Source organism: Triticum urartu, chromosome 1 (assembly GCF_003073215.2).
Source record: "Triticum urartu cultivar G1812 chromosome 1, Tu2.1, whole genome shotgun sequence".
NCBI lineage: Eukaryota > Viridiplantae > Streptophyta > Magnoliopsida > Poales > Poaceae > Triticum > Triticum urartu.
In genome coordinates, this window is record NC_053022.1 from 24,965,699 (window position 1) to 24,976,686 (window position 10,988).

A 10,988-nucleotide genomic window follows, 5' to 3' on the forward strand; every position below is an offset into this window, starting at 1 on the left:
TTTACCAGATTACCGGGAGGTTACCGGAACCCCCCGGGAGTCATATGGGCCTTATTGGGCTTTAGTGGAAAGGTGAAAGGGGCTGCCCATAGTGGGCTGCGCGCCTCCCCCCCTCCCCTAGTCCTATTAGGACTAGGAGAGGTGACCGGCCACCTCTCTCTCTCTTTCCCCCTTGGGAGTCCTATTTGGAATAGGATTGGGGGGGGAGTCCTACTCCCGGTAGGAGTAGGACTCCTCCTGCGCCTCCATAGGGCTGGCCGCACCCCTCCCCCTTGGCTCCTTTATATACGGAGGCAGGGGGCACCTCTAGACACACAAGTTGATCATTGAGATCGTTCCTTAGCCATGTGCGGTGCCCCCTGCCACCATATTCCACCTCGATCATATCGTTGTAGTGCTTAGGCGAAGCCCTGCGTCGGTAGAACATCAAGATCGTCACCACGCCGTCGTGCTGACGGAACTCTTCCCCGACGCTTTGCTGGATCGGAGCCCGGGGATCGTCATCGAGCTGTACGTGTGCTAAGAACTTGGAGGTGCCGGAGTAACGGTGCTTGGATCGGTCGGATCGGGAAGAAGACGTACGACTACTTCCTTTACGTTGTGTCAACGCTTCCGTTGCGATCTACAAGGGTACGTAGATCATACTCTCCCCTCGTTGCTATGCATCACCATGATCTTGCGTGTGCGTAGGAAATTTTTTGAAATTACTACGTTCCCCAACAGTGGTATCAGAGCCTAGGTTTTATGGTTTGATGTTATTTGCACGAGTAGAACACAAGTGAGTTGTGGACGATACAAGTCATACAGCCTACCAGCATGTCATACTTTGGTTCGGCGGTATTGTTGGACGAGACGACCCGGACCAACCTTACGCGTACGCTTACGCGAGACCGGTTCCCTCGACGTGCTTTGCACATAGATGGCTTGCGGGCGACTGTCTCTCCAACTTTAGTTGAACCGAGTGTGGCTACACCCGGTCCTTGCGAAGATTAAAATGGAGTCTATTTGACAAACTATCGTTGTGGTTTTGATGCGTACGTGAGATTGGTTCTTGCTTAAAGCCCGTAGCAGCCACGTAAAACTTGCAACAACAAAGTAGAGGACGTCTAACTTGTTTTTGCAGGGCATGTTGTGATGTGATATGGTCAAGGCATGATGCTAAATTTTATTGTATGAGATGATCATGTTTTGTAACCGAGTTATCGGCAACTAGCAGGAGCCATATGGTTGTCGCTTTATTGTATGCAATGCAATCGCGATGTAATGCTTTACTTTATCACTAAACGGTAGCGATAGTCGTGGAAGCATAAGATTAGCGAGACGACAACGATGCTATGATGGAGATCAAGGTGTCGCGCCGGTAACGATGGTGATCATGACGGTGCTTCGGAGATGGAGATCACAGGCACAAGATGATGATGGCCATATCATATCACTTATATTGATTGCATGTGATGTTTATCTTTTTATGCATCTTATCTTGCTTTGATTAACGGTAGCATTATAAGATGATCTCTTACTAAATTATCAAGAAGTGTTCTCCCTGAGTATGCACCGTTGCGAAAGTTCTTCGTGCTGAGACACCGCGTGATGATCGGGTGTGATAGGCTCTACGTTCAAATACAACGGGTGAAAAACAGTTGCACACGCGGAATACTCAGGTTATACTTGACGAGCCAAGCATATACAGATATGGCCTCGGAACACAGAGACCGAAAGGTCGAGCGTGAATCATATAGTAGATATGATCAACATAATGATGTTCACCGATGAAACTACTCCATCTCACGTGATGATCGGACATGGTTTAGTTGATTTGGATCACGTGATCACTTAGAGGATTAGAGGGATGTCTATCTAAGTGGGAGTTCTTAAGTAATATGATTAATTGAACTTAAATTTATCATGAACTTAGTACCTGATAGTATCTTGCTTGTTTATGTTGATTGTAGATAGATGGCTCGTGCTATTGTTCCGTTGAATTTTAATGCGTTCCTTGAGAAAGCAAAGTTGAAAGATGATGGTAGCAATTACACGGACTGGGTCCGTAACTTGAGGATTATCCTCATTGCTGCACAGAAGAATTACGTCCTGGAAGCACCGCTGGGTGCCAGGCCTGCTGCTGGAGCAACACCAGATGTTATGAACGTCTGGCAGAGCAAAGCTGATGACTACTCGATAGTTCAGTGTGCCATGCTTTACGGCTTAGAATCGGGACTTCAACGACGTTTTGAACGTCATGGAGCATATGAGATGTTTCAGGAGTTGAAGTTAATATTTCAAGCAAATGCCCGGATTGAGAGATATGAAGTCTCCAATAAGTTCTATAGCTGCAAGATGGAAGAGAACAGTTCTGTCAGTGAGCATATACTCAAAATGTCTGGGTATAATAATCACTTGATTCAATTGGGAGTTAATCTTCCAGATGATTGCGTCATTGACAGAATTCTCCAATCACTGCCACCAAGCTACAAGAGCTTCGTGATGAACTATAATATGCAAGGGATGAACAAGACTATTCCCGAGCTCTTCGCAATGCTAAAAGCTGCGGAGGTAGAAATCAAAAAGGAGCATCAAGTGTTGATGGTTAACAAAACCACTAGTTTCAAGAAAAAGGGCAAAGGGAAGAAGAAGGGGAACTTCAAGAAGAACGGCAAGCAAGTTGCTGCTCAGGAGAAGAAACCCAAGTCTGGACCTAAGCCTGAAACTGAGTGCTTCTACTGCAAGCAGACTGGTCACTGGAAGCGGAACTGCCCAAAGTATTTGGCGGATAAGAAGGATGGCAAGGTGAACAAAGGTATATATGATATACAAGTTATTGATGTGTACCTTACTAATGCTCGCAGTAGCACCTAGGTATTTGATACTGGTTCTGTTGCTAATATTTGCAACTCGAAACAGGGGCTACGGATTAAGCGAAGATTGGCTAAGGACGAGGTGACGATGCGCGTGGGAAACGGTTCCAAAGTCGATGTGATCGCGGTCGGCACGCTACCTCTACATCTACCTTCGGGATTAGTATTAGACCTAAATAATTGTTATTTGGTGCCAGCGTTAAGCATGAACATTATATCTGGATCTTGTTTGATGCGAGACGGTTATTCATTTAAATCAGAGAATAATGGTTGTTCTATTTATATGAGTAATATCTTTTATGGTCACGCACCCTTGAAGAGTGGTCTATTCTTATTGAATCTCGAGAGTAGTGATACACATATTCATAATGTTGAAGCCAAAAGATGCAGAGTTGATAATGATGGTGCAACTTATTTGTGGCACTGCCGTTTAGGTCATATCGGTGTAAAGCGCATGAAGAAACTCCATACTGATGGACTTTTGGAACCACTTGATTATGAATCGCTTGGTACTTGCGAACCGTGCCTCATGGGCAAGATGACTAAAACACCGTTCTCCGGTACTATGGAGAGAGCAACAGATTTGTTGGAAATCATACATACAGATGTATGTGGTCCGATGAATATTGAGGCTCGTGGCGGATATCGTTATTTTCTCACCTTCACAGATGATTTAAGCAGATATGGTTATATCTACTTAATGAAACATAAGTCTGAAACATTTGAAAAGTTCAAAGAATTTCAGAGTGAAGTAGAAAATCATCGTAACAAGAAAATAAAGTTTCTACGATCTGATCGTGGAGGAGAATATTTGAGTTACGAGTTTGGTGTACATTTGAAAAATTGTGGAATAGTTTCGCAACTCACGCCACCCGGAACACCACAGCGTAATGGTGTGTCCGAACATCGTAATCGTACTTTACTAGATATGGTGCGATCTATGATGTCTCTTACTGATTTACCGCTATCATTTTGGGGATACGCTCTAGAGACGGCCGCATTCACGTTAAACAGGGCACCATCAAAATCCGTTGAGACGACGCCTTATGAACTATGGTTTGGCAAGAAACCAAAGTTGTCGTTTCTGAAAGTTTGGGGCTGCGATGCTTATGTGAAAAAGCTTCAACCTGATAAGCTCGAACCCAAATCGGAGAAGTGTGTCTTCATAGGATATCCAAAGGAAACTATTGGATACACCTTCTATCACAGATCCGAAGGCAAGACTTTTGTTGCTAAATTCGGAAACTTTCTTGAGAAGGAGTTTCTCTCGAAAGAAGTGAGTGGGAGGAAAGTAGAACTTGACGAGGTAACTGTACCTGCTCCCTTGTTGGAAAGTAGTACATCACAGAAAACTGTTTCTGCGACACCTACACCAATAAGTGAGGAAGTTAATGATAATGATCATGAAACTTTAGAACAAGATACTACTGAACCTCGTAGATCAACCAGAGTAAGATCCGCACCAGAGTGGTACGGTAATCCAGTTCTGGAAGTCATGCTACTAGATCATGATGAACCTACGAACTACGAAGAAGTGATGGTGAGCCCAGATTCCGCAAAGTGGCTTGAAGCCATGAAATCTGAGATGGGATCCATGTATGAGAACAAAGTATGGACTTTGGTTGACTTGCCCGATGATCGGCAAGCAATTGAGAATAAATGGATCTTCAAGAAAAAGACTGACGCTGACGGTAATGTTACTGTCTATAAAGCTCGACTTGTCGCAAAAGGTTTTCAACAAGTTCAAGGGGTTGACTACGATGAGACCTTCTCACCCGTAGCGATGCTTAAGTCTGTCCGAATTATGTTAGCAATTGCCGCATTTTATAATTATGAAATTTGGCAGATGGATGTCAAAACTGCATTCCTGAATGGATTTCTGGAAGAAGAGTTGTATATGATGCAACCAGAAGGTTTTGTTGATCCAAAGGGAGCTAACAAAGTGTGCAAGCTCCAGCGATCCATTTATGGACTGGTGCAAGCCTCTCGGAGTTGGAATAAACGCTTTGATAGTGTGATCAAAGCATTTGGGTTTATACAGACTTTCGGAGAAGCCTGTATTTACAAGAAAGTGAGTGGGAGCTCTGTAGCATTTCTGATATTATATGTGGATGACATATTATTGATTGGAAATGATATAGAATTTCTGGATAGCATAAAGGGATACTTGAATAAGAGTTTTTCAATGAAAGACCTCGGTGAAGCTGCTTACATATTAGGCATAAAGATCTATAGAGATAGATCAAGACGCTTAATTGGACTTTCACAAAGCACATACCTTGACAAGATTTTGAAAAAGTTCAAAATGGATCAAGCAAAGAAAGGGTTCTTGCCTGTGTTACAAGGTGTGAAGTTGAGTCAGACTCAATACCCGACCACTGCAGAAGGTAGAGAGAAAATGAAAGATGTTCCCTATGCTTCAGCCATAGGCTCTATCATGTATGCAATGCTGTGTACCAGACCTGATGTGTGCCTTGCTATAATTTTAGCAGGGAGGTACCAAAGTAATCCAGGAGTGGATCACTGGACAGCGGTCAAGAACATCCTGAAATACCTGAAAAGGACTAAGGATATGTTTCTCGTATATGGAGGTGACAAAGAGCTCACCGTAAAAGGTTACGTTGATGCAAGCTTTGACACTGGTCCGGACGATTCTAAAATCGCAAACCGGATACGTGTTTACATTAAACGGTGGAGCTGTCAGTTGGTGCAGTTATAAACAAAGCGTCGTAGCAGGATCTACATGTGAAGCGGAATACATAGCTGCTTCGGAAGCAGCGAACGAAGGAGTCTGGATGAAGGAGTTCATATCCGATCTAGGTGTCATACCTAGTGCATCGGGTCCAATGAAAATCTTTTGTGACAATACTGGTGCAATTGCCTTGGCAAAGGAATCCAGATTTCACAAAAGGACCAAGCACATCAAGAGACGCTTCAATTCCATCCGGGATCTAGTCCAGGTGGGAGACATACAGATTTGCAAGATACATACGGATCTGAATGTTGCAGACCCGTTGACTAAGCCTCTTCCACGAGCAAAACATGATCAGCACCAAGACTCCATGGGTGTTAGAATCATTACAGTTTAATCTAGATTATTGACTCTAGTGCAAGTGGGAGACTGAAGGAAATATGCCCTAGAGGCAATAATAAAGTTATTATTTATTTCCTTATATCATGATAAATGTTTATTATTCATGCTAGAATTGTATAACCGGAAACATAATACATGTGTGAATACATAGACAAAGTGTCACTAGTATGCCTCTACCTGACTAGCTCGTTAATCGAAGATGGTTATGTTTCCTAACCATAGACATGTGTTGTCATTTGATTAATGGGATCACATCATTAGGAGAATGATGTGATTGACATGACCCATTCCATTAGCTTAGCACCCGATCGTTTAGTATGTTGCTATTGCTTTCTTCATGACTTATACATGTTCCTATGACTATGAGATTATGCAACTCCCATTTACCGGAGGAACACTTTGTGTGCTACCAAACGTCACAACATAACTGGGTGATTATAAAGGAGCTCTACAGGTGTCTCCAAAGGTGAATGTTGGGTTGGCGTATTTCGAGATTAGGATTTGTCACTCCGATTGTCGGAGAGGTATCTCTGGGCCCTCTCGGTAATGCACATCACATAAGCCTTGCAAGCATTACAACTGATGAGTTAGTTGCGAGATGATGTATTACGAAACGAGTAAAGAGACTAACCGGTAACGAGATTGAACTAGGTATTGAGATACCGACGATCGAATCTCGGGCAAGTAACATACCGATGACAAAGGGAACAACGTATGTTGTTATGCGGTCTAACCGATAAAGATCTTCGTAGAATATGTAGGAGCCAATATGAGCATCCAGGTTCCGCTATTGGTTATTGACCGGAGACGTGTCTCGGTCATGTCTACATTGTTCTCGAACCCGTAGGGTCCGCACGCTTAAGGTTTCGATGACAGTTATATTATGAGTTTATGAGTTTTGATGTACCGAAGTTAGTTCGGAGTCCCGGATGTGATCACGGACATGACGAGGAGTCTCGAAATGGTCGAGACATAAAGATTGATATATTGGACGGCTATATTCGGACACCGGAAGTGTTCCGGGTGATTTCGGAGAAAACCGGAGAGCCGAGGGTTACCGGAACCCCCCCGGGAGAAGTAATGGGCCATATGGGCCTTAGTGGAGAGAGAGAGGGGCAGCCAAAGGTGGGCCGCGCGCCTCCTCCCCCCTGGTCCGAATTGGACTAGGAGAGGGGGGCGGCGCCCCCCTTTCCTCTCCCTCCCCACTTCTTTCCCCCTCCTAGTAGGAGTCCTACTCCTACTAGGAGGAGGACTCCTCCTTGGCGCGCCATAGGGGCCGGCCGGCCTCCTCCCCTTGATCCTTTATATACGGGGGCAGGAGCACCCTAGACACAACAAGTTGCCACGTGATCATATTCTTATCCGTGTGCGGTGGCCCCCTTCCCATAATCCTCGATAATATTGTAGCGGTGCTTTAGGCGAAGCCCTGCGACGATAGTACATCAAGATCGTCCACGCCATCGTGTGCTGACGGAACTCTTCCCCGACACTTTGCTGGATCGGAGTTCGGGATCGTCATCGAGCTGAACGTGCTAAAACCGGAGGTGCCGGTTTCGGTGCTTGATCGGTCGGGCCGTGAAGACGTACGGACTACATCAACCGTGTTGTGCTAATGCTTCCGCTGTCGGTCTACAAGGTACATAGATCACACTCTCCCCTCTTGTTGCTGTGCATCACCATGATCTTGCGTGTGCGATAGGAAATTTTTTGAAATTACTACGTTCCCCAACACTAGCCCCCTCCGGTGTCTATATAAACCGGAGGGTTTTAGTCCGTAGGACAACAACAATCGTACCATAGGCTAGCTTCTAGGGTTTAGCCTCTCTGATCTCGTGGTAGATCAACTAATGTACTACTCATATTATCAAGAATAATCAAGCAGGACGTATGGTTTTACCTCCATCAAGAGGGCCCGAACCTGGGTAAAACATTGTGTCCCCTGCCTCCTGTTACCATCTGCCTTAGACGCACAGTTCGGGACCCCCTACCCGAGATCTGCCGGTTTTGACACCGACAACGGTCATCACCGGTAAGTATCGGGGTTAACGAATCATAACACATAATAGGTGACTATAGACTTGCAAGATAGGATCAAGAACTCTCATATATTGATGAAAACATAATAGGTTCAGATCTGAAATCATGGCACTCGGGCCCTAGTGACAAGCATTAAGCATAGCAAAGTCATAGCAACATCAATCTCAGAACATAGTGGATACTAGGGATCAAACCCTAACAAAACTAACTAGATTACATGATAAATCTCATCCAACCCATCATTGTCCAGCAAGCCTACGATGGAATTACTCACGCACGGTGATGAGCATCATGAAATTGGTGATGGAGGATGGTTGATGATGACGATGGCGACGGATCCCCCTCTCCGGAGCCCCAAACGGACTCCACATCAGCCCTCCTGGGAGGTTTTAGGGCTTGGCGGTGGCTCCGTATCGTAAAACGCGATGAATCCTTCTCTCTGATTTTTTTCTCTCTGAAACCAAATATATAGAGTTGGAGTTGAGGTCGGAGGAGCTCCAGGGGGGCCATGAGGTAGGGGGCGCGCCCCCCAACCTCGTGGCTAGGGTGTGGGCCCCCTGGTCTTCATCTTTTGCAAGGATTTTTTATTACTTCCAAATAGACGTTCCGTGAAGTTTCAGGTGATTCCGAAAACTTTTGTTTCTGCACATAAATAACACCATGGCAATTCTGCTGAAAACAGCGTCAGTCCGGGTTAGTTCCATTCAAATCATGCAAGCTAGAGTCCAAAACAAGGGAAAAAGTGTTTGGAAAAGTAGATACGACGGAGACGTATCACTGCTGCACTTGGACCTACTCAAGGACCAACTCCAAGGCCCATGACGACGACAACCCGCCGAAGGTGGAGATCCATGAGTTCACCTGGTTCCGCCGCATGGTGGACGGCACGGGTGGGCGTGGCGAGCGCCGTGTGGCCGAGGGAGGAGAGGTGCGGAGGCCGCCGCGTCGCGACGATGAAGAAGACCGGGACGGCAGGCGTGGGCGAGGTGAACCCTGCACGCAAGAGGGATGGCGTGACCGCATCCGTCGCTCCCTCTCTAGAGGACCTCGTGATCGCCAGCGGCAGGACGGGCAGGACCACAACCGTGATCGCTCTGGTGGGCGGCGTAGGGATGCTGCCCTCTCGCAGGTGGACCTCGCGCCTCCGCCTGATTTGGCTCCTGCTGTGGCTGCCCAGCCACTCCTACTGGGCTCCGGGTCCGCAAGTGACGAAGGGGCACAGGCCCTGGAGCTGCTTCAGGTGCGTGGGCGCAGCCCGGTGCGGCAGGGCTCGCCGCGGGCTGCACGCAGGCGCTCCCTGGAGGCGCTAACGCCGCCGGCCTCCCCCCTTTGTCTCCCACGTCGGTGCTGCCGCGCCAACCAAGCTCCAAGAGGGACGGGCCAAGGTCTTCGACCATCTCCGAGGCGGCTCCAGATCCCGCTCTGCTCCAACTCTGCTCGCCCTCGACGCTTCTTCCGCCCCTGTCTCCGGCCAGGCCACCAGGCTTTGAGTCATCGCCCACCCCGCCTCTGGTCTCCAGTGGGCCTGTGAGGCGCACCCCCTCCCCGGTGCGGCAACGTAGGGCTGATGCGGACATCCTGCCGGCCGGGGTTGGCCTCGCTGTTCTCTTCGATGAGAGGTCGCCGCCGATATTGCCATCCCCTGCTTCCACGCCTCCGCGTCCACCTGTTGCACACCGCAAGACGATGGCTGGAGTTACCATCTCCAGGAATGGTGCAGGCCTCTTCCTGCACAGGACATGTGCGAAGCCAAAGGCCTCTGGACGAGTCAAGGATGCGCCGGCATCAAAGGCGGCTGAGCTCCTGGTGTGCCGTAGCCTGGGCATAGTCAAGAACGGCGAGGACGTCACCGCGGCGGCTCTAGATGCCTTTGCAGAATGGTTCAAGGACCAGCTGCCTCAGGAAGTGATCAACTCCATGCATGAGCTTTTCAAGCTCGACGACGGGCAAGTTGCAGGTGTGGAAGACGCCCTCATCCAGCACGGAGGTGCCAGTGTCATGGACATGGAAGGGCCAGACGGCGGTGCTGCAGCGCTGCTGGCAGCAATTTGAGCCAGTTGCTCATCCCTGGGGCTACCTGTTTTCAATGTTAGATCAAGTTCATGCTGCTGAAGTGTTGTGCAAGATCGTCACCCTGTGTGTTGCACTACATGGTTTTATTTCTAGCTTCTGGAGATGTGCTAAGTTGGGTTCAGAGCCTGTTCTACCCAGGTTAATTCTGTTGTTGGGCGTCTGTGTTACCTGTGGCGTTGACTGTAGTAGCTGGCCATGTCTCAGTTGGCCATGCCTCTGTGTGTACCACAAGTTGTCATGTTAGAACAATCTATCAATGTGTTGTGTTGGAATGTCCGAGGTCTAAACTGCCCGGATAGACGGGCCACTATCAACGCTACCATTGCCTCTTCTTCCTGCCATATCGCGTGCCTCCAAGAGACGAAACTCGACGGCGTCGATGTTTTCGTGGCCTCTTTCCCGGGGGAAAACAGACTGCGCAATTTTGCACAAAGGTCGGCCGATGGCACAAGGGGAGGTATGCTCCTGCTTTGGGATGACCAGACGGTGGATCTGGTTGACATCAACATCGCCACCTTTTGCTTATCCGCGATGGTCCGAATCCGTGACTCCGACGTACAATACAAGGTCACCACCGTCTACGGTCCCACTGACTCCTCTCGCAAGGATGCTTTTTTTGCGGAGCTCATTGGCCAAAAACTGCCTGCTGGGATCGCTTGGCTCGTGGCAGGCGATTTCAACCAAATATATCGTGCGCGTGACAAGAACAATAGGAACATTAATCGGAGTCGAATTAACCGTTTCTGGGCGGCACTCCAGAGTTGTGAGGTAAAAGAAATCCATTTACAAAATAGAAGGTTCACTTGGAGCAACGAGAGGGAAAACCCGACCTTGTGCAAGCTTGATTCGTTCTTCTGTAACGCCGAGTGGGACACCACCTTCGGCACCCACGTGCTCCACGCCCTATCTTCTTCCCTCTCCAACCACTG